Source organism: Lepidochelys kempii, chromosome 4 (assembly GCF_965140265.1).
Source record: "Lepidochelys kempii isolate rLepKem1 chromosome 4, rLepKem1.hap2, whole genome shotgun sequence".
NCBI lineage: Eukaryota > Metazoa > Chordata > Testudines > Cheloniidae > Lepidochelys > Lepidochelys kempii.
In genome coordinates, this window is record NC_133259.1 from 78,488,510 (window position 1) to 78,514,304 (window position 25,795).

The 25,795-nt window shown below is 43.5% G+C and overlaps 1 protein-coding gene across 7 annotated transcripts in view; it reads left to right on the top strand.

Annotated features, from left to right (window-relative positions):
* The window catches only part of WWC2 (WW and C2 domain containing 2), a 217,178-nt gene that overhangs the window by 45,969 nt on the left and 145,414 nt on the right, over positions 1-25,795 (top strand). The window lies entirely within an intron of this gene.

Genomic DNA, 25,795 nt, shown 5'->3' on the forward strand with positions numbered 1-25,795 from the left:
CCCCATGAGCACAGCAAGTCTGAGCGCTTTAAAGCGCTAGTGTAGACAGGCTCCTATTCCAGCGCTCGGAGCTAATTCCCTCATGGAGGTGGATTACAAGGAGCACTGGGAGAGCTGTCTCCCAACGCTTGCGTGCGACCACACTCGCACTTCAAAGCGCTGCCACGGGAGCGCTCCTGCGACAGTGCTTTGAAGTTTCCAGTGTAGCCATGCTCTGAGCTGCATATAGACTGGGTTGAAAGCCGCAAGCATTCAGCAGCTGTGCCGTGGTTTCTCTGGTCATCCTCAGCAGCAAGATGTCAGTCAGCAGGTTGGCCACCTGTGGAAAAAGTGTGGGATAATTTTAGAATGACTTCCCTGCAAAGCTGCCCTGCAAGCCGTGACCTTTTTGTCCATATGCACAACCGCCTTCCCCCAGCTCCCGACTCTCACCATGACTGGGGTGCTTGCAGAGCTGTGTGCCTGCCTAGAGTCTGAGAGAAAGTGATTTTTACTAGAAAAAGGCCCTTTTTACTAAAATGTTTCAATCATTTGCTGGAATGTAACAATCCCCCTTGTGTTTAGCACAGACCTTGGGGAACACACCACACACCCCCACGGACTGGCTTCAGCAGATAAGGAAGAACCCTAGGCGCAGCAAAGAAGACCTGTTCCGGGAGGTGCTGCAGCGTGATGAGAGAGAGACCAGGGCACGGAAAGAGTGCTGGGAAGCCGAAAGGGAGGACAGAAAAGAGAGTGCTGCTTTTGCTAGGCAAGCGACGGAGCAGATGATAAAAGTGATGGAGGATCAGACGGAGCTGCTCAAGCCTTTGACACGCAGCTGCAGACTGAGCAGATCCGTGGTCGGCCTCCACTGCACCACATGCACGTGCACAATTCTTTGCCAACCCCACCCCCCTCTATGCCCACACATTCCTTTTCACGGCCCTCCTGAGCCTCCCCATCACTCCACCCCCTCTCACAGCTTGCACAATGATCGCTGGAGCTACACACAGTTGTGAGGTTTTACCCTTTTTTAACAATAAATAAAGGCTAAGGTATTTAATGGTACAGCGTTTTTATTCTGTGTTCTACAGAAGCGTACAGCAATCAATTCACTCTTGGGAACAGGCTTCTAAATCATTGTGTTGCATGGATCTTGGACCCCAAAATTGTACACAGATGCACCAGGGAAGCAGCTCCAAAGCAGACGTGTTACTGCCCTCATTGTCAAAGTGGTTCCTCAAAGCCTCTCTGATGTTAATAGCAGCCCTGTGGGCTCCTCTGACAGCCCTAGCATCTGGCTGTTCAAACTGTGCAGCCAATCGCTCTGCCTCAGTGCTCCACACCTGAGCAAATTTTTCACCCTTAGATTCACACAGATTATGCAAGGTGCAGCACATGGCTATGACCACGGGAATATTATCCTCTGTTAGGTCTAGCCTGCCATTTAAACATCTCCAGTGAGCTTTCAAACGGCCAAGGGCACATTTGACTACCATGCGGTACCTGCTCAGCCTGTTGTTAAAACACTCCTTGTTGCTGTCCAGGTGCCCTGTGTAAGGTTTCATGAGCAGGGGCTGTAAGGGGTAAGCCGGATCTCCCAGGATTATTATGCGCATTTCCACATCCCCCACTGTGAACTTGTGGTCTGGAAAGAAAGTCCCCGCCTGCAGCTTTCTGTACAGGCCTCTGTTTCTGAAGATGTGTGCGTCATGCACCTTTCCAGACCAGCCTGCACTGATGTCCGTGAAACGCCCCCGGTGATCCACAAGTGTCTGCAACACCATGGAGAAGTATCCCTTCCTATTTATGTATTCAGAGGCAAGGTGGTCTGGCACTAAAATTGGAATGTGTGCCATCAATCGCTCCGCCACAGTTAGGGAAACCCATCTCTGCAAAGCTATCTACTATTTCATGCACATTTCCCAGAGTCACGGTCCTATGCAGCAGGATACGATTTATTGCTGTACATGCTTGGAGTAATATAGTCCCAACAGTGGACTTTCCTACTCCAAATTGATTTGCGGCTGACCGGTAGCAGTCTGAATTCGCCAGCTTCCACACAGTGATTACAACGCGCTTCTCTACCGAAAGGGCAGCTCTCAATCTGCCATCCTTGCACCGCAGGTCAGGGGGCAGCTAAGCACGTAGTTCCATGAAGGTTGTTTCATGCAGCCTAAAGTTCCATACCCACTGGTCGTCATCCCACACCTGCATGACAATGCGATCCCACCAAACCAATGTTTCCCTCGTCCAAAAGTGACGGTCTACTGTATGCAGCTTCTCTGTGAATGCAGAAAGTGCTGACAACTTGCTGCCATCCATATCACGCTCGGGTGCCTGCGATTCATCCTCTGCGAGTAACTGTTGCCATGCGCAATGTCCTCACGACAGCTAACCGCACATAGGAGATAAGTGTGGGATCCATCCTCTCTTACTGCAGATGCTGGCACACACTACAAAAGACTGACAGCTGGAAAAACGGCGCGAAAGGAAGCCAGAAAGCATTGGAGGGCTGGAACACAAAGTGGTGCACGATGGTACACTTTGCACATCCCAGGATGCGCCACGCTCTATTTCCACATTCCCGCAACACCTAGCCAGGCACTATGGGATACATACCCCCAGTCCATTGCTCTCATTGACAAAGGTGCCCTGAAAGTGGACATGATCTGTCGACAGAGGGAGCAAATGTTGACATGCTTTGGTGACTTTGCTTTTCTCAATTTTTCCTTGTCAACGTTAGTTTCGTTGACAAAACTTGCCAATGTAGACAAGCCCTGAGTAAGTGGCCTGACTTTCAGAGGTTCTGAGTGCCCCCTGCTCCCACTGAAATAATTTACCCACTCTGAAAATCTCTTTACTTTTAGATGCCTACATATGTTTCTATGTGCCTAACTTTAGGCAACTAAGCTTGAAAATGTGGGCCTTAACCTCTTTCTGTTTTTTCCATCTGTAAAATGATGGTGGCGGTGATTGATTACCTACCTCAGAGGGGTATTATGAAGGTTAACATTTTGTACAATTCTTTGAAGATTTGAAGTGCTGCTACTGATTTTATTAGACTGTTGATAACGGTATTGGTGTACTATGTTTCATAAAGCCATTTTTCTTTACACTGGGCTATGTTTGCCTTCTAAGCCAGTGGTACCAGCTACTGGTAAACTATAAGCAAAAAGATGTGATCATGCATTTTTTTATATGTGAGAGTGTGGGCACCAGAATTGTGTATATACAAGAATCTAGAGAGCTAGGGGTTAGCAAAGCCTTAAAGAAGGAAGTCGTAATAGTGAAGGTGCAAAAGGAATGAAGGTATGAATGGTGACTGCCATGCAGTTGGACTTGAGACAGTGGCATCCATATAGTGTTACCAATGTCATGATAGATTTAGAAAGATAATATGCTCATGTCTTGTGGTCTAGACTTGCCACAGTGATGAGCCTCTATGATAGGTTTGCATAGCACTATTCTCAGCTTCCCATTTATTTATGCGCACACTAACCTGGAACAGAATTGAGTTGCTCCAAACACCAGTTTTGTGACTGGGGGCAGTACCAGGTTTACCATGGTGCCAGTGGCACCATGGCACCGGGCCCAGAGTCAGGAGGGGCCCCAGCCAGCCCGATCCCCTGGCTCGGAGCTGCCCTTACCCCCACTCTGCCCCCTCCCCTGTTCTGCCCCAGCCCCACCCCTGCTCACCAGAACCGCCCCGCACCTCTTGAGCTGGTGGCCATGGCATCCACCTGTAGGGTTTCAGGCTCCACTCCGGCCACAGCAGCCATCAGGTGACCCAGGTGAGCCCAGCTAGCCTAGGGCTGGTGGGTACGTGGCGGTTTAGGGGGAGGAGAAGCCCTGACCCCGGCAGGAGCTGCGCTGCAGGGAGGAGGAGGAGAAGCCCTGACCTCGGCAGGACCTGTGCTGGAGGGGAGGAGGAGAAGCCCTGACCCTGGCAGGAGCTGCGGCGCTGAAGCCCCCAGCTGCCCTAGTGCAGAGCTGGCCTGAGCCCCTCTATCTCCTGTTTTCCCCCTGCGTGGAGCTGGCTCTCATTCTCAGGCTGTGGAGAAATTCAGCCCAAATCTACCAACCTTGGTATGTTCATTTCCCTCATCGTGACACAGCCATGGATGGATTTACTCTAGGAGGCAGGGTCAGCATTAGCCCCATTTGGCAGGTGGGATCTAGGGCTGGGGATCTAGGGTGGGATCCGGAGGTGAAGTGACTTTCCCAAGGCTAAGCAGGGAGTCTGTGGCAGAGCAGAGAACCAAACCCAGAACACCTGGCCCCCAGGCCTGTTCCTTAACCACACCCTGGCAAAACCAAAAGTCAGCACTTATGATGGGATGGGGAAGAGAAGGGGATAGGGCAGGGGTCTCAAACACGTGGCCTGTGGGGCTATTTCCTGTGGCCTGCCAAGCAGCCCGCCCCTGGCCTACATGCAGGCCAGGGGTGGGCAAACTATAGCCCATGGGCTGCATCCAGCCTGCGGGATTGCCCCCCGTGGCTCTGCCAGCCCTGCGCCGCTCCCTGAAGTGGCTGGAACAATGTCCTTGCAGCAGGGGGGGAGGGCAGAGGGCTCAGTGCGTTGCCATGGCTTCCAGGCACCGTCTCCCGCATCTCCCATTGGCCGGGAACGCACCCCTCACCCCTCCTGCACCCCAACCCCCTGCCCTGAGCCCCCTGCCGCACCCCTCCTGCACCTCCTGGGGGCGGAGTTGGGGTGGGGACTTTGGGGAAGGGGTGGGAGGAGGCGGCGCAGGGGTGGGGCCTCATGGAAGGGGTGGAGTGGGGGCAGGGGCAGGGCCAGGGGAAGCGAGGGGGGTGGTGTTAGTGATGTGGCCCTCAGGCCAATGCACTAGTCCTCATGTGGCCCTCGTGGTCACTGAGTTTGAGACCCCTGGGATAGGGGAAGTGGGGGCCCAGCATGCGGATCCCCTTGGCAGCAGCTGGGGCTCCCCTGTTAAGCAGGCCCATCAAACCCTCACCCTGACAAGCCCCACCTCCTCTGCAGCTGTACCACCCTGATGAGCCCCCCCCAGATGCCCTCCCCACTGAGCCCCAACCACCTACACCTGGACTCCCACGTAAATGAACTCCACTTCCCCTGCCCAGAGACCCTCCCCCCGCGAGCTCCAACCACTTTCACTTGGCACCGCTGCAGACTCCCATTGCCCCTGCACCTGGAACCTCGCTGTGTATCCAGATCCCCCACTGAGCTACCCTCACCCAGACTACCCTACACAGAACCCTCTTACCCCCATCTGGATCCCCCCACACTAAGTCCCTCTGAACTTGGATCCTGCTGCCAGGCGGAGCCTCCCTGCCCCCATCTGGTGTGCCTGGCGCAAAAGGAGCAAGGGCCCCAGGATGTTTCTGTGGCAGGCGTGGCCCTTGTGCTATGTCAGGGCCAGGTTCAGCCTCACTGCCAAGTCCCGGGGGCAGGGGAGGCTACAGGGTATTCTCCCACCGCAGTGGCCTGTGCTCCCCACTGCCATGGTGGAGCTTCCACATGTATTCATTGTAAAGTAAATAAAATTGCAGACTTTTAAAATATTATGCACAGCATTTGATGCAGAATTCCCTCAGGAATATGGGGCGCTGTACAGCTGTGATGGTGGGACTATGAAGGGAGTGCTGGACAGTAGGGGATCTGTGGGTGAGGGAGCTGGGCAGGGGGTGTGGTGGGAGGTCAGCGGGAGGGGTCTCTGGGCAGGCGGCTCTGACATAGCAGGTCCAGGGGCATTGGGCATAGGGATCCATGGGGGAAGTCTCTGGGTGAGGGGGTGCTGGGCATAAGGGCAGGGCACTGGGCAGGGGGGCAGTGTGGAAGGGGCATGCTGGCAGCACAGGGCTGGGTGGGCCAGTATGTGTCTAGCAGTTGTTGGTTTGTAAACAGTGCCCTTGTTCTGGGCTGAGTGGGGCCACTCCCACTGCGCTGCGCCTCATTGCCCCTAACCGGCCCCTTGCTTTGTGGACCGCCCCCCATCACATGCCCTATTTCCCTAATGGGGGCCCACAAATATGTTTGGCTCCGTGCCCACAAAAAGTTAATCTGGCCCTGATTGGGGGTTGGGGTAGTCCGTGCTCTGAGTAAAAGAGTATGGAATTGCTTGGGTGGAGAGAGCAGACACTGGCTAGTACAAAGGATGTTTCAGTCTGACAAGCTGGTATCGTTGGCTGAAAAAGTTGGGGAGCAATTATTCTCAGTGTGTGTAATATATATTCTCTCCAATAAAATAACTGTTTAATTTTGAATGTTTATGTTCTAAATACATTGACTTGATGGATATATAAACTTTTTCACGGGTTCAATGACTTGTTTCTGCTCCTGAAGTGAAAGTTTACAAGAGAGAGTTAAGCAGCTGGGAACTAGGAATAATTTGGGGAAAGTACTCCTACTTTGAGTAATTGTCATGCCAAGTGTTGCTCATTAAAGAGGAACTCTTGATCAGTGATTGGTATGTTGAGAATAAAAAAGGGTTTATAATCTTTATAACCACCCCCTTCTGAATTCCATCCTGATAACAGCAGAAAAACACATTTGACCAACAAATTGTTAAATCAGCTTGGACAGCAGGGTTGAGTGGTGGAATGAGCAAGAGAAATGTAATTCAATATAGTGTCCTTGCCTAAACAAATTAAAGAATATGTGCAGTGTTCCTTTTAGTCACTAAGAGTACCAATGCTTGCTTTGCTGTATTAGTTAAAGCTTTTGAAGGAGAGGGTGTGTGTGTTTGAACTCTCAGTGAACACTTGGATATTTACTGTTAGATAATTGTTGCATACCTCAAACTTTATTACCAATGGGAGTAAATCCCATCTAAGACTTAAATTCAATTAATATTGCAAGTAAAGAATGTAAAAACATTGGAGGTGCTAGAGGGACTCAATACTGAAATCAGCGGAAACAATACTGTTTTTAATAGGGTGTATGAATGTTACGGATCGGTCTTGAACTGCACATAGAAAAGCATTTTCATTTTACCTAATGCACTGAAAGATGGAATTTTAAATATTCAAGGAATCTGATTCTGTGTGTGTGGAGGTGGGGTTAACAAATCCAAATTGGCACACTCTTATATTACAACAACCACAACAAGTTTTCAGATGTGTGGTTTTAAAGTACTTTGAGATTTCAGTATTAGTGATTTTTAGCTTAATGTTAGACTTTTATGTGGAGTGACTATCTTTGATAAGAAGTTATTTGTTAAACTATAAAAGTTTTTTATGTCTGTTTTCTGTGTTTTTCACTAGTCCTCAAGTCAGCCTGATATTTCCAGGACATTTCACTTTAGTGGGTGGTCTGATGGACTCTGCAAAAGTGTAGTTTCTCTAGAGATTGCTGCTCTTACATGCAATTGCAGGTGAAGTAGTTTGAAGGAACCCCTTGTGTTATCTAGTCTAAGGGTTGTCCAACTTTTTGTGGTTATATCTTAATACAAAGATTGTCTCCAACTCGCTGTCTCATGGACTTAGTCTTTGCAATCACACAAAATCCATGTGCCAACTATATTTTCCATTTAAGCAATTCATAATGTAGTTTTAGTTGTCTTTAATGCAGTTTAGCGGCTGGAAATGGGGAGAACCAGCACCATGTGACCTGCCAGGTCTCTGATGACCACCAGCAAGGACTTGCTGAACCACTTCTTGGGAACCTCTGATCTAGTCCATCCATCTGCTGCACAGGAGGAGAACTGGGCTATATGCCACGTAGTATAGAAACATGTATTAAGAAATGTTGGGAAACAAGTGATTGGCAGTCTAGGCCCCTCAAGAGCCAATCCTACTGCTGCCACTGAAGTACTGTGAGTCTGATCCAAAGACTTCCTTTGGCTTCAGTGGGGCCCTCTGTTAAGGCTGAATGTGACCTTGGACAGTTCACGTAAGTTCTTTCTTACCTGTTTTAAAATGATTATACTTCATTACAGTAGTTCACAGGAGTATTCCTGGAATTAAATGTTTGTAAAGCTCTTTGAGATGCTAATATGGGTGGGACTCTTCAAAGGTGCTTGGCATTGACCTAGGTCATTTTCCATTGAAATCAGTGTTAAAATTCCCATTGACTTCAGTGGGAGCAGGGTTAGATGAACAATGAGTGCTTTTGAAAATGCCACTTACAAATATTATTTACTATAGTGGAAGCTTCAGGGGAGGGGAATTCTGCACATGAAATTTTGAATAATTTTCTGTGGATGTTGAGGTGAGCAGGATGAATTGTAGAAATGGTATATAAAGTCACAAAAAGGGAAGAAAAAGGAAGAGTGAAAGGTTCTAACTCTCATGTGTGATGGTGGTGGTTTTCAAATCAGGTTCCTATTCAGATGTTCTGTTTGGGTTAAAAGTACACTCAGACATATCTTTTCTCCAGTTCCAAAATTAAACTTGGAAGGAAAAAAAATAAAATTTTCTCTGTCTACAACTTTGAAACTGGAGAAAAAGTATGTCTGAGTGTACTTTTAACCCAAACAGAACATCTGAATAGGAACCTGAATTGAAAACCACCGTCATATTTATACAACAAAGGGCTGCCCAAACTGCTGCTGCTGCCAGAGCCACCGTTTCCTCCCCTTCACCGTATGTTTGGTGGCTAAATATTCCTTGGATCAGTGTCTAAACCAATTTTAAACATCAGTACATGCTCTATGGAGATATAGAAGAGGTTCAGAATGTGAACAGTACATTAAAGAAAAAAAGCAAATGTTCAAAGATAATGGCCAGTGTCTCCAAACCCGGCTGCCTAAAATTTAGGCTCCTGGGTAAAAGTGATCTGATTTCCCGTATAGCGATTCTATAGGAACTTCAGGTGCTATCTTTGGAAAACCCAGGTTCCTCTTATTTTTCCTCTTTCCCAGCAATCATTCAGAGCAATGAAACTTCTTCCTCTGCTACATGTGAACTGAGCTGGAAGAAAATTGCTTTTTAGTCAACAATACAACCAGGGGAAAGATGCTATATTTTAAAATACACTAGTACAATACATTTAAATCAATAATATTAAAGCCAGATTTTAGAAGTTTTCACACATAATTACTGCATTTACATGTGCAGTCGCAGTTGTTGTGCAGGTCCAGCTTATTTCCCAGAGCAAATGCAGTGGATATCATCAGCCTGGTCTGTTCTCTAGATGTCAGGAAAGTCACTTTTATTATTTACTTTCTGAAAACATATAAGGTACAGTATTTTCCCTCTAAGCTGTCGAACTTTTCAAAATATTGGGATAAAAGACTTGATCCCTATAATAAGCTTGTCATTTATGATTATTTCCCTTTCTAAAGCCTCTCATGCAGTATTTCCACTGTAATGTCACTTTGTCCCTCATTATTTGTTGCATCATGTCTGAAATAAGGTTGTAAGCTCTTTGGAACAGACTTTCTCTTATTTGCCTTTGAAATGCCTAACATTCTTGAGCTGTTCAAATAATGCTGCTTGCAAAATCCAGTTGTCTCTGCCTTTGTGTTAAAGGCCTTAAAACCAATACTTCAGTATTCTTTATTTCTCAGTGAAATAGCTGCCCAGCACACAAGAGCAACCCTGTAATAAACAGTGCCTAAAACAAGAAGGAAGGAAGGAAAATTGGTAAGACAAACATTTCCATGTTTAGTTTACAGGTAGTGATTGAACAGAGAGAGGAGAGTTGCAGGGGAGGGAGGGAGGAAGAGAGGATTTAAAAAAAAATATGGAAGTACTTCAACAATAACACATGGACTAATTAAAGTTAGGAATATGTTTTCTTAAAACTTTAATGTACTTAAAGATGATAGTTTCTGTGTTTATCAACATGCACAACTATATTTTAAAATAACCTATAATAGCACCCAACATAATGGCCTTTTTATAATTCTGCTGCTTCTTCGTTTCCTCTGGAAAGCTCAAAGGTCATATCATTTGGTTTATTGCCATGGAATGATCCTTGCACAGGGAATGAGTATCAGACATTCCTAACATTCCATGTGTCTAATATTAAGGTTTTACACGCTAGTGCAGGGCCTACTGCTGTGTGAAAGAAAAATGCAGGAGAAAACTGTCATAGCACCAAAAAGCCCCATAATACGCTTTCAAAATATTCTGCATTGAACATGGTGCCATAGAGTGGCATGCACTACAGTACCCCAGTTTTTTATAGTATAGCATACCTGTGTGAGAAACTGAAAATGCTACTTTGTAACTCTTTTTCTTTCTGCATTTAGTTACTTGATATTTCCAACATTGTGAGCTGATGGAATGATGTTGCAGAAAATATTGCTGCATTCAGCAGGGCCTTTTCTCCAGGGACGATGATTAAACTAAATTAGTTTTCTGCTTACAACATAAGCAGGAACTTGTCAGCATGCAGTTCAACCTAGTCCCATTGACCTGTAGGTGTGGATCTCTTCCTTACCAAAGGTTTCAGAGTAGCAGCCGTGTTAGTCTGTATCCACAAAAAGAAAAGGAGGACTTGTGGCACCTTAGAGACTAACAAATTTATTTGAGCATCAGGTTTCGTGAGCTACAGCTCACTTCATCGGATGCATTCGATGAAGTGAGCTGTAGCTCATGAAAGCTTATGCTCAAATAAATTCCTTAGTCTCTAAGGTGCCACAAGTACTCCTTTTCTTTTTACTTGCTTAGTGTGTGCTACCATTAAAATGAATGGAGGCCATAATGTTCTGCAGAGATATCTTATGTGAAACTGGAACATGCTTATTGTTTTTTAATGGACAAAATTCTTTACACCATAAAACACATGGCCTGAATGAAGTACCTACTTGAATGATGAGATGAATAGTAAATTTTGAATTAAGCAAGTTTTGGAAAGAACATTTTCTGTAATAAGGCTGAAAACAACTTTGTCCAATTGATGCTAGCAGTTAAATCCTGTTCAAAACTGACTCAAGCGGACCAGTTATTGAAAAACATTTGGAGGAATGGGACATCATTTTCTACTGTAGACAGAAACTGAATGTTCAAATAAACCACTCTCCAATGAGACACAGTCAGTTCTGTTGCCAGTTATGACTGTTCAGGAATGTGTGTAGTCTGGTACAATGCGTGCAGTTCTATGTAGGTCAGCATTAAGCAATAATACAGTGATACTGCCATTTCACATGGCAATACTGAGGTACCAGTGGCTGAACAGAGTTCTCTAGATGAGAACTAAAGACCCCAATTCAGCAAACCGCCCCGTTCAGCATAGTACCAAGTTGGGGCTTAAATTCCCGAGAAGAGGCACTTATGTAGAGTAAGAAACTAACAGAGCAGATAAATAATCCCTCTCTCTTCTCCCATTTCAAAATCCCATCACGTATCCAGTCTCAAGACTGCAAATGCTCCTTCCCTAAACCTTGTTGCTTGTTTTCAAACCTAGTTTAGAAAAAAATATCCATTAAATAGAGTGAAACTAGTCACCTCTTTGGTTGCTTCTTCTCCCTGACACTTTTTTTAGTTGATGGTGACAACAATACTAGGTGGCTCAGAGCTGTGCTTAAAACTTTTAAGAGGAAGAAATATTTTTTCCAGCTTCAATCACATTTTCTAAAATGGGATTCAACATAGTCTGAACTTCCCTCTAAGTTGCGCGGCCACGCAGGCGGGGAGAGGTGCCTCTCGCCCAGCCCTAACCCTGGAGCTGCCGTGGCCGGCGAGAGGCACCTCTCTCCCAGCCCCAGCCCCAGGGCAGCCTGCACCCCAAACCTCTTATCCCCAGCCCCGCCACAGAGCCTGCACTTCCAGCCGGAGCCCTCACCCCCCTGCACCCCAGCCCTTAGCCCCCTCCTGTACCCCTCATCCCCAGTCCTACCCCAGAGCCCGCAACCTCAGCCAGAGCCCCTGTGTTGTACCAATAAAATAAAAACCAGCAGGATCTTATTAAAGGGAAAAAGGCAAAATACCACATTTATTGTGAATACAGAAAGGATCATAGTAAGCAGTTAGTTATAGTTATAACATTCCATTCAATCTCAAATTTATTCTCACATTCATTCATTCATACAAACATACACACACACACACACACACAGGTTCTGCAAGGTTGTTATCATAGTTACCAGCCTTAGAGTTGCTCATGCCAAGTCACTGGCCAGGTGGCCTGGACATGAGGAGGGAGCAGGGCCTTGTCAGATGCTCATCTGATGCTCCTGGAAGTTGGTTTGCAGAATCAGACCCCAAAGTTCTCACTTTTTAGAGTCTATTTTTATAGGAATTTCTTCCTATGCCAGTCTATGGGAATTGCTTCATCATGCTGTTGCTGAATCAATCAGCAGATAGCACATTCCTGACGGCTCCAAGATGTTATCTTGTTCTTTGGTTCTCCCATTCTTGAGGCTGTTGGGTGGATTCCAGTCTGCCCTCCGGGTGGGGTCCTCTGGTTATTTCCACTTGACACCTTCTTCAGCCGATGGACACTGGATTCTTAGGCTGGCACCTCCCTGATCATTCAGTTATTATCCACACCAAGCATCCATCCACATACATCCTCTATCTCTATTTTAATCACAATGGTTAATACAACAAAAGGGTGGGGAGTCTCTGGGTGCTGTTTCTGTTGTTAGAGTATTGCTTTGAGTCTCTCTCTCTTGTGAATTGCTTTGAGAACAGACTCTGTCTTAGAATGTACTAACACAGTTAGCAGCTTGCAAGTTTCACACATAGAGGGAGAGAAACAATACCAAAAACCAAGAGACCTCTTAATTAGTAATACCCTGGAATTTAAACTCTGGGGAATCAAACTCATTTGTGATTTTAATACAGAACTTCTTTAATATGATCCAACATAATCCCCCTTTTGACACTAAGATTTATAATCGTCAGTGTCACTTTCTATGTAACCTATTCAAGAGAAAGTACTGTGAGTTTGTGATTCCAATTCATGCCACATACATGATCCTAGTGATGTATCTTTACTATAAGGTTCTGGGGCAACAGGCAAGGTGAGGCACACCCACTTTTGAGGAGTCCATTCGGTACAACCTCTAGTGTCCAATAGCTTCCCTCCCTCCCCAGCCCACTGGCTCAAGGTCCAGGGTAGCCAAAAGGATCCCATGTGTAATATGGGGAGTGGGTTAACCTTCAATACCTTTGCCTCCAGGGACTGTTGGTGTGCAATTTTGACAACAATTTCTCCCATTAATAAGTCTGCTTTACAATAGTGGAAACATATTGCATCCATTCATATTGATAAGTGTCAACAATGATCTCTTTCTTTTTTAACAAATGCATCAAACCCTTAATATTTCCCAATATGACCCAGAACATTTTGTGTTCCAAAGTAGCTAGTGCAAGTATCTGCATTTCAGTGCATCCCATAGCTATGGCTGTGTAGTTTCCTATTTCTAATATTTTTTTTTTTTCTTATGGATAAGCCATGTGGTAGTATTAAGCCATTACTAAAGATTCCATTGGCCGTTTAGGTTACCCAGACCAATTTGGACCAAGTCTACATTGGCATGTACTTGTTTTTGTATCAGGCTGTCCTGTAGCTGGGACAGAAAGCTTAATTTATTTTTAAGTTCCTGCAGGTCTTCAGTATTTTTTTTTTTAAACACACAACAGTGCTAGCAACAACACAAAACACAAGACAAAACATAGAACACAGAACACAGAACACAATTTCTATTGTGACAGTAGATTCATGGTATTGGGTTGCTTTTCAGCTGGCATCAGCTTTTCCTGATTTTCTGAAAGACAAAAAGGACATGTTTCTACCCCTTTTGGGGTGGCAGATTATTGCTTAAAATATTTCTTTTACAAATACCCTTGCTGATTGCAGGCAAAACAGAGAAATTGCCCCCATATTTTCCTGTTTTTGTTCTATAGGCAGGCCAGGTTTCAAAGGCTTTTATCTTTTAAGGGTTATGGGGAAATTATCCCACTGTTTAGTCATTAAATCCCTGAGTTTTCCTTCTTATACAGCAGACCAAGTTTATAATGTTTTTCCTGCTGTGTTAAGCTTTAAGTTTTATTTACAGGTAATAACTGAGAAGCATCATTACCATACGACCTTAAAGGATTTTTTGTTACAGGGATACTTATTATCATTATTATCCCATGCCTTTTATTTAGACAATTTGTTTGCTGACCAGGTATGTCCTTTATCTGCAGCTCCTTTGTGCTGCTAGTTCTTTCCTTCCTTTATCATTTAGGTCATTTGCATTTTCACAGAAACTTCCTGCTTTTGGATTTAAAGCCATCAGCAGCTCAGAGACTCTATCTTAAAAGGGACACAATCAACTTTCACCAGAGTTTTGATTACTTTTAACTTCTGCTTCCAAAACACACAGCAATCTGAAAAAGAAAACCCAACCTATTGTGGCTCCCTTTGGAGCCCTAATAGCATTTTAATTAAGTAGCATGGTATGTTTGCATTTCTTTTGCCCCTTCTACAATATACCCTGCACATGTTCTGGGGCAAATGCACATTTCTTCCATAGTTTAACTTCTATAACATTATCCAGATCCATTTTTACATAAGGTGTCACTATTTCTTTTTTTGCTTACAGAGTTTTCATGTACCTTTATCGAAGTGACAGTCTGATTACTCAGAGCCATTTTAAGACTCAGTGTTTCTAACATTGCTTCTTTTTGTTTTGTGCACCTCACCCCTGCTGTTGCTTCAGAGAGGCACTGTCTTTTTTAATTTTTTTTTTTACTACAACTCTCATCTGCTATTTTGTTACAAAAACAAACAAACAAAAAACAAACAAAAAGAATCCAAAATTTTTTTTTTTTATATTCTCCTGATTTTGACTGCCCTGCTGCAGCCACAACTTAAAAACATTTTAAATTTTGTAAAGCATTGAGTTACCTTTTAAGGGTTAAATGCCAAATCCCAAAGCCAAACAACACTAATTACCTGTGTCTAGCAAAAAGGTCTGTCAGTTTTGCAACTTTGAATTAAAGAGTCAAATGGATTTTTAGTGGCATTATTTAAAACAAAAACAAAACTAACTGGTCCTTAGAACTTTACATATTTACACACACTCAGACAGATACATACACATTTTCTTTTCCTTAACATCCCTTCCACACTGCTCTGTTTTTTACATCTTACATTCCCTTTATACATTTGAGGCAGTTAAGTTCCAATAGAACCCTCTTATGTTCTTTTAGCAAATTTGACTAAATTGTCCAGTCAAATGATTTTAATCAGATAGTTTATTTTTGCCTGGCTAATTTACGGACATTCCTTTGGAAAAGGGCCCATTTTTCTTTCAGAATGGCTGCAAAGAAACCAAGAGTGCTCTAACACTTTTCCTTTTTAACATTTTTGGTTAAAAGTTGTTTGGGTGAAATACAAAGTTTAACTGCTTAATTCCCTCCAGCCTCTGCAGAGTTAACTTTTTTTTTTTTTTTTTTTTTACTCTCTTTTCTCTTTGTAATTATGCCTGGGGGTGCCGTACATAGGACCTTCTCCCCCTTTACCTGCCTCCCTCCAGCCTCTGCAGAGTTAACTTTTTCACTCTTTTTGTATTCCTGGAGTGCCTCTTTCACTATTTTCAGCTGGCTTTGGATATTTGTAGCCAGCACCTTCCAATTGTCTGCTCCCTTTTCCATTTGTGCCTTTTCCTCTTTACATGAAGACAAGCGGAGGGAAGAATCCTTACATGCCTCCCACAACAACCAAATTGCTGCTGCATCTCTTTTGGCAGCACTAGAAGGTTTGTATATGAGGATATACTGAGCCAATCTATCCTCTAGGTCCGAAATAGTGCAGACATCAGCTAGGGCTTGTTTAGTCCAAGGACTGTGCCCAAATTTTTGAAGGATTTGTTTAAAAGGTGTAATTTCTTTAACAAAAGGTGAGGTTGGAGTTCCTTCTGACTCCATTCCTCCCTCTAGTACTGGCTTACCCTGTTTTCTTTTAAACATCTTAACATGGATATTTCAATCTCTTTGTCACTGCTGGTATTACTTAGCAAGTGACACAGCCTAGATTCTGAAATCATAGCTTAATCTATGCGTTTTTCCCCTGCTACCTTCCCGGAGGCCAGCAGGTCCCCTGCTACCTTCTCGGAGGCCAGCAGGTCTGGTTAACCTGTTTCTCCCTGCTACCTTCTCGGAGGCCAGCAGGTCCGGTTAACCTGTTCTTCCCTGCTACCTTCTCGGAGGCCAGCAGGTCCCCTGCTACCTTCTCGGAGGCCAGCAGGTCTGGTTTAATCTGTTTTCCCTACTACCTTCTCGGAGGCCAGCAGGTCCCCTGCTACCTTCTCGGAGGCCAGCAGGTCTGGTTTAATCTGTTTTTCCTGCTACCTTCTCGGAGGCCAGCAGGTCCCCTGCTACCTTCTCGGAGGCCAGCAGGTCTGGTTTAATCTGTTTTCCCTACTACCTTCTCGGAGGCCAGCAGGTCTCCTGCTACCTTCTCGGAGGCCAGCAGGTCTGGTTTAATCTGTTTTTCCTGCTACCTTCTCGGAGGCCAGCAGGTCCCCTGCTACCTTCTCGGAGGCCAGCAGGTCTGGTTTAATCTGTTTTTCCTGCTACCTTCTCGGAGGCCAGCAGGTCCCCTGCTACCTTCTCGGAGGCCAGCAGGTCTGGTTTAATCTGTTTTTCCTGCTACCTTCTCGGAGGCCAGCAGGTCCCCTGCTACCTTCTCGGAGGCCAGCAGGTCTGGTTAACCTAATAGAAATGCCTAGCTCACTAGAGCTGGCGGTGTGCACACCAATATTTACAATAACTGAGGTTTTTTACCAATATTCCCCCTTTCGCAATTCTCCACCAAAATGTTGTACCAATAAAATAAAAACCAGCAGGATCTTATTAAAGGGAAAAAGGCAAAATACCACATTTATTGTGAATACAGAAAGGATCATAGTAAGCAGTTAGTTATAGTTATAACATTCCATTCAATCTCAAATTTATTCTCACATTCATTCATTCATACAAACATACACACACACACACAGGTTCTGCAAGGTTGTTATCATAGTTACCAGCCTTAGAGTTGCTCATGCCAAGTCACTGGCCAGGTGGCCTGGACACGAGGAGGGAGCAGGGCCTTGTCAGATGCTCATCTGATGCTCCTGGAAGTTGGTTTGCAGAATCAGACCCCAAAGTTCTCACTTTTTAGAGTCTATTTTTATAGGAATTTCTTCCTATGCCAGTCTATGGGAATTGCTTCATCATGCTGTTGCTGAATCAATCAGCAGATAGCACATTCCTGACGGCTCCAAGATGTTATCTTGTTCTTTGGTTCTCCCATTCTTGAGGCTGTTGGGTGGATTCCAGTCTGCCCTCCGGGTGGGGTCCTCTGGTTATTTCCACTTGACACCTTCTTCAGCCGATGGACACTGGATTCTTAGGCTGGCACCTCCCTGATCATTCAGTTATTATCCACACCAAGCATCCATCCACATACATCCTCTATCTCTATTTTAATCACAATGGTTAATACAACAAAAGGGTGGGGAGTCTCTGGGTGCTGTTTCTGTTGTTAGAGTATTGCTTTGAGTCTCTCTCTCTTGTGAATTGCTTTGAGAACAGACTCTGTCTTAGAATGTACTAACACAGTTAGCAGCTTGCAAGTTTCACACATAGAGGGAGAGAAACAATACCAAAAACCAAGAGACCTCTTAATTAGTAATACCCTGGAATTTAAACTCTGGGGAATCAAACTCATTTGTGATTTTAATACAGAACTTCTTTAATATGATCCAACACCTGCACTCCAAACCCCTCATTGCCAGCCCCACCCCAGAGCCTGCCCTCACAGCCACCTCCTCCCAACACACTGCACCAGCCCTGAGCCCGCTCCCATACTCCAAACCTCTCTGCCCCATGCCCACCAAACGTCACCTCCATATTGATGCACATAACAAAATTCATTCCGCACATGGATGTAAAAAATTAGAGGGAACATTGGTTTGTCCTTTTTATGCTAGCACTTAAGCTATTTTTAATGCTGATGCAGGGAGATATCACTGAAAATCACTGAGACTTGGTTTCATTAAGTCTTAAGAACCCTTTGTGTCCTTGCCTTGTTCAGCAACACTGGGTTCTACTGCCGTTATGATAATGAGGGCACTATTCTTTTGTCCCTTAATGTGGGCAATAGTCTGTATATTTCTGCATTGCACTTCACCAAAAAACCTGAAATTTATTTTCTTCAAACCCATTGACTTGCATAAGCACCTTTTGGTATTTAAAAGGCCTTAGCTTATCATACAAAGCTATTAAAAGAGCAGGAATAATCCAGGACCATGTCAGAATTTTAGAAAACTTCCCAACCTGGACTCAGCAGGGTCCAGTTAGCCTGAGGTTTCAGTGTGTTTGTTAAAAGTTTCTAACAGTTTAGTTTGATCTTCTACCAATAGGATATGCTCCAAACTTTGTAAAGAAAACAAAACTATATAAAATGTAGCCAAGAGGTGTTTATTGATAGAACTATTAAACCTGCTTCCTTTTAAATGTGCATCCTTCCTTTAACTATTTATATCTTATCAACAGTAGACTTCTAAAATGAGGATCCAGTTCAGATCTCAGAATACTTAGCACCACAAATATTGTGTCATCTCCCATGCATGAACATCAAGACTATCGTCATCAGAGTATGTTCCCAAATTGTGGCACCTCAGCCTCAAAGCTGGATCAGATTATTTATATTGCATGTGCATGCACATGAGCAGATCTAATTAATAATATATTTAAGATTACCAGTGATTCTGGGCACCAGCAACATTACTTGATATAACTGAGGATTTTCACATTTTTAAAAATTTGAGTGACATTTAGTTTGAACTACTCCCAGTAACTTTACATTGGCATAGCTAAAACAACTGGCACACCTTATTTAAAAAGAAAAGAAGAAAAAACCACAGCCAAACAAAAAAAAAAAATTCCTGTGTGAATAGAGTACCACATTACGGCAGTGGTTCAGTGTGCAATGCAAAATGACCTTGCAAATCTAATAATGCTGGTCTTAGGACCAAGATAAACACATAGGTACCTAGCCTGCTACATCTAGAGCCACTACTGGAATAGGACAGGGTTCACCACCAAGCCATTCTTGGCTTGTTCTTCTCTGACTGTGGAGTTCCTGCCCACCAAGTGGCCCTTCCAAAAGGGTATCCCTATCTTTTCTCAGTTGTATGCAGTGGGTACCTACGCAGTCCACCTTTTGCATACAGTGAGGTGGGTATCAGTGCCATGACTTTCAGAGATTCCTTTTTAAAGCACTGCCAGGTGTGCAAAGGGTTCACAATGTTTAGACGTTGTAGTTGCTGGCCAGTTGCAGTCAGGAAAGGCAAGGATAACAAAGGCTTTTTTGGACAAGGAAATAATACCAAGGACCAGCTGATTTACAGAACTGGGTGGGTGAAGGAGAACGTGAATGAATAGTTTGGTGTGGGAATGCAAATTCTGTCATTCTCTAGGGCTAGGCAGGTGATAAATATTGTGCCATCTCTCTTTCGTAATTAAAAAAAAAAAGAGAATTGACAGCCATTCTAATAGGCAAGGTTGTCGCAAACAGGTTCAGATGGTCTGAACAGGTGAGATTTTTGTAGAGTAGCTTAGATGATTGGCTTACGCGGATATCCATAACTGCAAGTCAGTGTGACAGGAGTATCCTCTTTTTCTAACCGTGATCTGTGTCATGGAAATTAAGTTCTCTCTCTCCCAGCCCTCCTGTGTGTTGCGCCTTTTATTGGATGATGTCAGAAGCAAACATACTCTGACAAATATGGACCAAATGAACTCACTGACTCTCTTTTGGAAGGGAGTCTGGCAGAGAGTTAGAAGTACTGGTCATAGTGCTGCCAAATTTACTACAACTGTAACTTTTGAGAACTAAGTAAGTGATTTAAAGCACATGAAGATCCACCTCAAGATAGAGTACTAATGAATCCTATAGAACTTCTTCCTCCCCTTCTTTTAATACCACCCTTTTTCCTGGTACAATAACTGAAAGCTTACTTTGGGTTGGCCTACTTCCTGTTTCAGGCAGCGAGTTCACGAATACAGTGTCTTTTCTTTTGAGTATTTGGCATCTTCTGTCTAGCACTTTATAGGCTCGTATAATATGAAGTAACAATATAATCTGGTGCCAAAGAACAAGAAATACCATGCTTGTGTTTACAATTCATATATACACTTTTGCTAATCATTTCAATGAATGACCAGCATTTCCTTTCCTTTTAATTTTTATATTATAAACTTGAGTTCAAAGGACATGAGTACTGTAAGCAGAGAGCAGAAATTTATGCAACCTAGCATGAAGGATCATATCTGTTAATTTCATGCTTTATATTTAACCTGCTCTGTCAAATCAATAGGAGGCAAACCATTACAAAAATACCGTGCTTGACTGGTAGGCATGCAGTTCTGACCTACTTAGACCATTAGGCATGCTGGTCTCTGAACTCCTAACTACAGTAATAATTAGGAACAAAGAAAGGATTTAACATTTTATATCTCCCTTGTGCAAAACAAGATGAAATGGTTGAAGCTGATCGTACATTTCTGTCCATGGTATTTGTCATAATTAAAGTTGTTTGAGATTGGGAAACACCAGGAGGTTAAACAAAAATATATTAGCATTGTATTGTGTCATTGTAAAGTCTTTTGTATGTCATAGAAACCTTTCCTCTGTCCTCATTATGCACCACTGTGAGAAAGTGCATAGTCAAGTGAGTCAGATTGCAGTTAGGTGGTCCTGTGACCTTATTCTGTCACTGGATTGTTGCAGTTATGTTCTAATAAATGCTCATTCTGTGAAGTTTAAGTGATAATATATGCATGCTTTGCCTTGCTAATTGCTAGAGCATGGAGTAAAGAGAGATGTGCATTTCTCAGAACACTCGGATATCTATCTACAAAGGTAGTAGCAAAATTTGCATCGTAGGACACAATGGACCGTGCAATACTTTATGGAAAGCTAAAGATATACAGTGAACCCTCACTTATTTAAATGAAATGGACATGAAATTTAATTTGTGCAATACATTTAAAGCTTGACACTTAATGTGCAGCAGGGGATATCGGTTCATTTATGGTAAACTTTTGGGGGGTTGTACTAGGAGTAAAAATGCAGAGATGGTAGCTGAATTTGTGTTTGCAGAAGGCATTACATAGAGAAAAGGTGTAGAGGGAGAAGGGAAGGGGACTAAGGACGGAACCTTGTGGAACCCCCACAGAAAGCTGAAGGGGGGCTGAGCAGAATCCTGTGAAGGATGTAGTAGAGGACGGAGGAGAACCAGAAGAAGACTTCTCATGGAATCCAAGGGAGGACTAGATTTCAAGAAGAGCATGATCTACTGTCAAAGGCATCTTGATAGGTCAAGGAGATTAAGGATGGAGTACTGATTCAGACTCTAGCAAGTATGGTTTCTGTTGAGTGCAAGGGGTGGAAGCCAGATTGGAAGGAATCTAGGGTGGGTTAAGAGGAGAACAACTGCAAACAGTGATTGTAAACAATGCATTTAATGATCTTAGGGATAAAGGGAGATGGGGTAATAGTTGGAGAGGCATGTAAGGTCAAGGGTACATTTTTTAAGATGGAAGAGACTTAAGTATGTTTGTACTGATGGGGAAAGCATCTGAAGAGTGAAGGGTTGAGGAGGAGAGTAAGGGAGGGGGTGGGAGAGTGCAAGAGAGATCGGGATGGGATGGGGTTGCTGGGGGTAAGTGGAGGGGTTAGAGGATAAGGACAGACAAGAAACTTCTGCACCTGTGACAAGGGAGGAGGAAAGAGTTGTCGGAGGGAACGGTAATACAAGCTAAAGGGAGGGGGGCATCATATTTTTTCAATTTTCTCTTGAAATAAATAGGCAAGATAGTTTTCAGCGAGAAAAATGGAGGTAGGAGGACATCTGAGGAGTGAGTGGCAGGAAGGTGGGTGTGAGATTCCATTAAGTTGGAGAAGTAGAGTTGTTTAGCTAGGAAGATGGCAGTACTGAAAGAGGAGAACAAATTTGTAATGGAGGAGACACTCTGCAGTGCGAGAATAGGAGCACAGGAAGTGGATGTTGCAGATGAGCTAGAGCTGAAGGTTGGTAGGGTGGACCTGGCGATTGGAGAGAGAGGCAAAGAGTCAAGGGTGGAGGAGAGTGAGAATGGAGAGAATCAGCGACCATGTTGATGGAAGAGAGGTAGCTGAGAGCGATGAGACGTCATCAGTGCTGAAGGATGAAGTCCATAGGAAGGCTGAATGCTAGGGCATGAGGGAGGTTTTAATGTGTGATGTTGAACGAGAGCAAGTGAGGGTTGGAGAGGGAACAGAGAGATCAGAGAATGAGCAGTGCTTGGTGAAGACCAAATCAAGTAAACAGCTCTTTGGCAAGTGGAAGGTGTTGTTAGAGGAGGTTTTGGAACAAATTGGTAAATTAAACAGTAATAAATTGCCAGGATCAGATGGTATTCACTCAAGTGTAATGAAGGAACTCAAATATGAAATTGCAGAACTATTAACTGTGGTATGTAATCTATCATTTCAATCAGCTTCTGTACCAGATAACTCAAGGATACATAATATGACACCAATTTTTAAAATAGGCTCCAAAGGCGATCCTGGGAATTAGAGGCCGGTAAGCCTAACTTCAGTACCAAGCAAATTGGTTGAAACTATAGTAAAGAACAGAATTATCAGACACATAGAGGAACATGATTCGTTGAGGAAGAGTCAAAATGTTTTTTGTCAAAGGAAATCATGCTTCCCCAATCTATTAGTGGTGAGGGGGTCAACAAACATGGACAAGGGTGATCCAGTGGATATAGTGTACTTAGACTTTCAGAAAGCCTTTTCTGGGTCCTTCACCAAAGGCTCTTAAGCAAAGTAAGCAGTCATGGGATAAAAGAGAAGGTCCTCTTGTCTATCAGTAACTGGTTAAAAGATAGGAAATAAAGGATAGGAATAAATGGTCAGTTTTCAGAATGGAGAGAGGTAAATAGTGATGTCCGCCAGGGCCTGTAGTGGGACCAGTACTGTTCAACATATTCATAAATGATCCAGGAAAAGGGGTAAGCAAGGAGGTGGCAAAATTTGCAGATGATGCAAAACTACTCAAGATAGTTAAGTCCGAAGCAGACTGCGAAGAGTTACAAAGGAATCTCACAAAACTGGGTGACTGGGCAACAAAATGGCAGATGAAATTGTGTTGATAACTGCACCAACTATACATACAAAATGATGGGGTCTAAATTAGCTGTTACCACTTGAGAGAGATCTTGGAGTCATTGTGGATAGTTCTCAGAAAACATCCACTCAGCTTTTTTTGACTGCCAGAGCACAGTAACAGAATGTTAGGAACCATTAAGAAAGGGATAGATAACAGGACAGAAAATATCATATTGCCTATATATAAATCCATGGTATGCCCACATCTTGAATACCATGTGCAGATCTGGTTGCTCCATCTCAAAAAAGATCTATTGTAATTGGAAAAGGTACAAAGAAAGGCAACTACAATGATTAGAGGTATGGAACAGCTTCCATATGAGGAGAGATTAAAAAGACTGGGACTTTTGAGCTTGGAAAAGAGGTTACCTCTGGGGGGATATGATAGAGGTCTATAAAGTCTTGACTGGTGTGGAGAAAGTAAATAAGGAAGTGCTGTTTACTCCTTCACATAACACATGAACTGGGGGTCACCCAATGAAATTAATAGGCAGCAGGGTTTAAAACAAACAAAAGGAAGTGCTTCTTCAAACAATGCACAGTCAGCCTGTGAAACTCTTTGCCAGGGGATGTTGTGAAGGCCAAAACTATGACAGGGGTCAAAAAAGAACTATATAAGTTCATGGAGGATAGGTACATCAATGGCTATCAGCCAGGATGGGCAGAGTTGCAACTCCATGCTCTGAGTGTCCCTAGCCTCCATTCACCAGAAGCTGGGAGTGGGTGAAAGGGAATGGATCACCTGATTGCCTGTTCTAACAGTTCATTCCCTCTGAAGCCCTTGGCATTGGCCACTGTCAGAGCACAGGATACTGGGATAGATGGACCATTGGTCTGACCCAGTATGGCCGTTCTTATGGGAGAGTTGAACCAGGACTGCAGGTGTTTTTAAGATTCAGTTCCTATAATTCTTATAGTGGTTTTGTTTGTGGACCAATTGTTTCTACACCAAACCTGTGCTCTAGTTGCTAGGAGAATCGAACTGCATGAAAAGTTTGGCTTCCTAAAATGAAACTGGGTTTGAGTTACAAAAGAACAACAAAAAGCTTTACCAAAAGTAAAACATTCTAAATTTGTCGCAGCCTTATAATTCCATCCTTTGCCTCAAAAACCAAAACAAACTTCCTTTGACTCAAATTGTAAGAAATAATAATAATAAAAGGGTGGGATGGGGGGAGTAGAGGGGAGAATGGGACAATGTGTGCTTTTTTGTGATAAAGGTGTGTGTCAAACCAAATTTATAGTATGATGATAGTAAAAGTTACAGTGGACTCTTCACTAAGTGCTTTATAATAAAGTGAGTTGAACTAAAGCTGAAATGAGCATGGTCAACACAGTTGTGGGAATTCTACTATAGTATCCCATTATCTTCTCTCATCAAGGTCACTTTATGATGCAACCTCCAATCTTATTGATACTTAGACAGTAAATCCCCAAATCTTTCCTTTTCTTAAAATATATCCGTATTCTGTAAAGCTTCTGGTCTTTCAGCTGGAAAACCAGTACTCATTTTGTTCCAAATGAAATAAAAGTATAATACTGGAAGGCTTTATTCAACCTTAGCTATGGAAGACACTGTCTCTTTCTGATGTGACACAGATGTAACCAATTATGGTTATAGTCTGTTTCATTGTGCCTTGTTAGTAATAGTGGTTCCTATAAAACCTTTTGTTAACCATTCTAAAAAAAAAGTGTTACTGCCTTCTCCCAAAACCATGTATATACATATATATACATACACAAAACAGATAAAATCCATCCAAAGAGAATTCACACTGAGGGGTCTCTCTCTAACACACACCATATGGGAATCTCCACAGGGAAATGTTCAGAGTTGCAGTTTGGCTAGAAGTGATTGTCATTGTTTAGTCATCAAATAAAAAATTAACATGCCTACAGACATTGATTAGGGATAACCATTGAACACTTTAATTTTTTAATGTGGAATGAAGCTTGAAAAGGAGAAAGGAATGAGGGAAGCAAAGACGTAAGCAATGCACAGAAAGGAAAGGAAGTCAGAGATGAGTGAGGAAGAGTGAGACGTGAAGATGTAGACTCTCAAAATGTAATCCTACCAGGGCTTTGATGATGTAATGTCATCCTATAGAGTTCCTCAGGCCTTCTGTTGTGGGTCTAGGTACAAGGTTCAAGGCTGCTGCATCTTGAGAAGAACATTTTTCACATTCCAGTCATGTCTACGCTAACAATTTTTACCTGTTAGCAGTGGATGCAGCTTCACTGATGCTCTAACCAATGAAAGGGCTAATGCATTCAGGACACGTTTGTTCCTACCGCTGTGACATGAAACCCTAGGATTTATGATGGTAAAACTGTTTGTGCCTTGCCTACGCTAGCATTTAAGCAGCTGCTAGCACCAGTGCAGCTGCACCTGCCACTAATAAAGGATTTTAAAAACAACACTAGTGTAGACTCTATTTGGGCTTGATCAGACTTGCACTGAAGTCAGTGGCTACTGGATCAGGCCCCTTTGGCACTAGATAAGTCCCATTTCCTCTCTGAGACGGGGAAAGGGTGTGAATTGTTTCAGTAAAATCTCATTGGTGAATACATGCCCCCTTCCTAGGGTGACCAGATGCTCTGATTTTATAGGGACAGTCCTGATTTTTAGGTCTTTTTCTTATATAGGCTCTTATTACCCCCAACCCCCATCCCGATTTTTCACATTTGCTGTCTCGTCACCCTGCTTCCCCCACCCCCTTTTTTTTTTTTTTGATA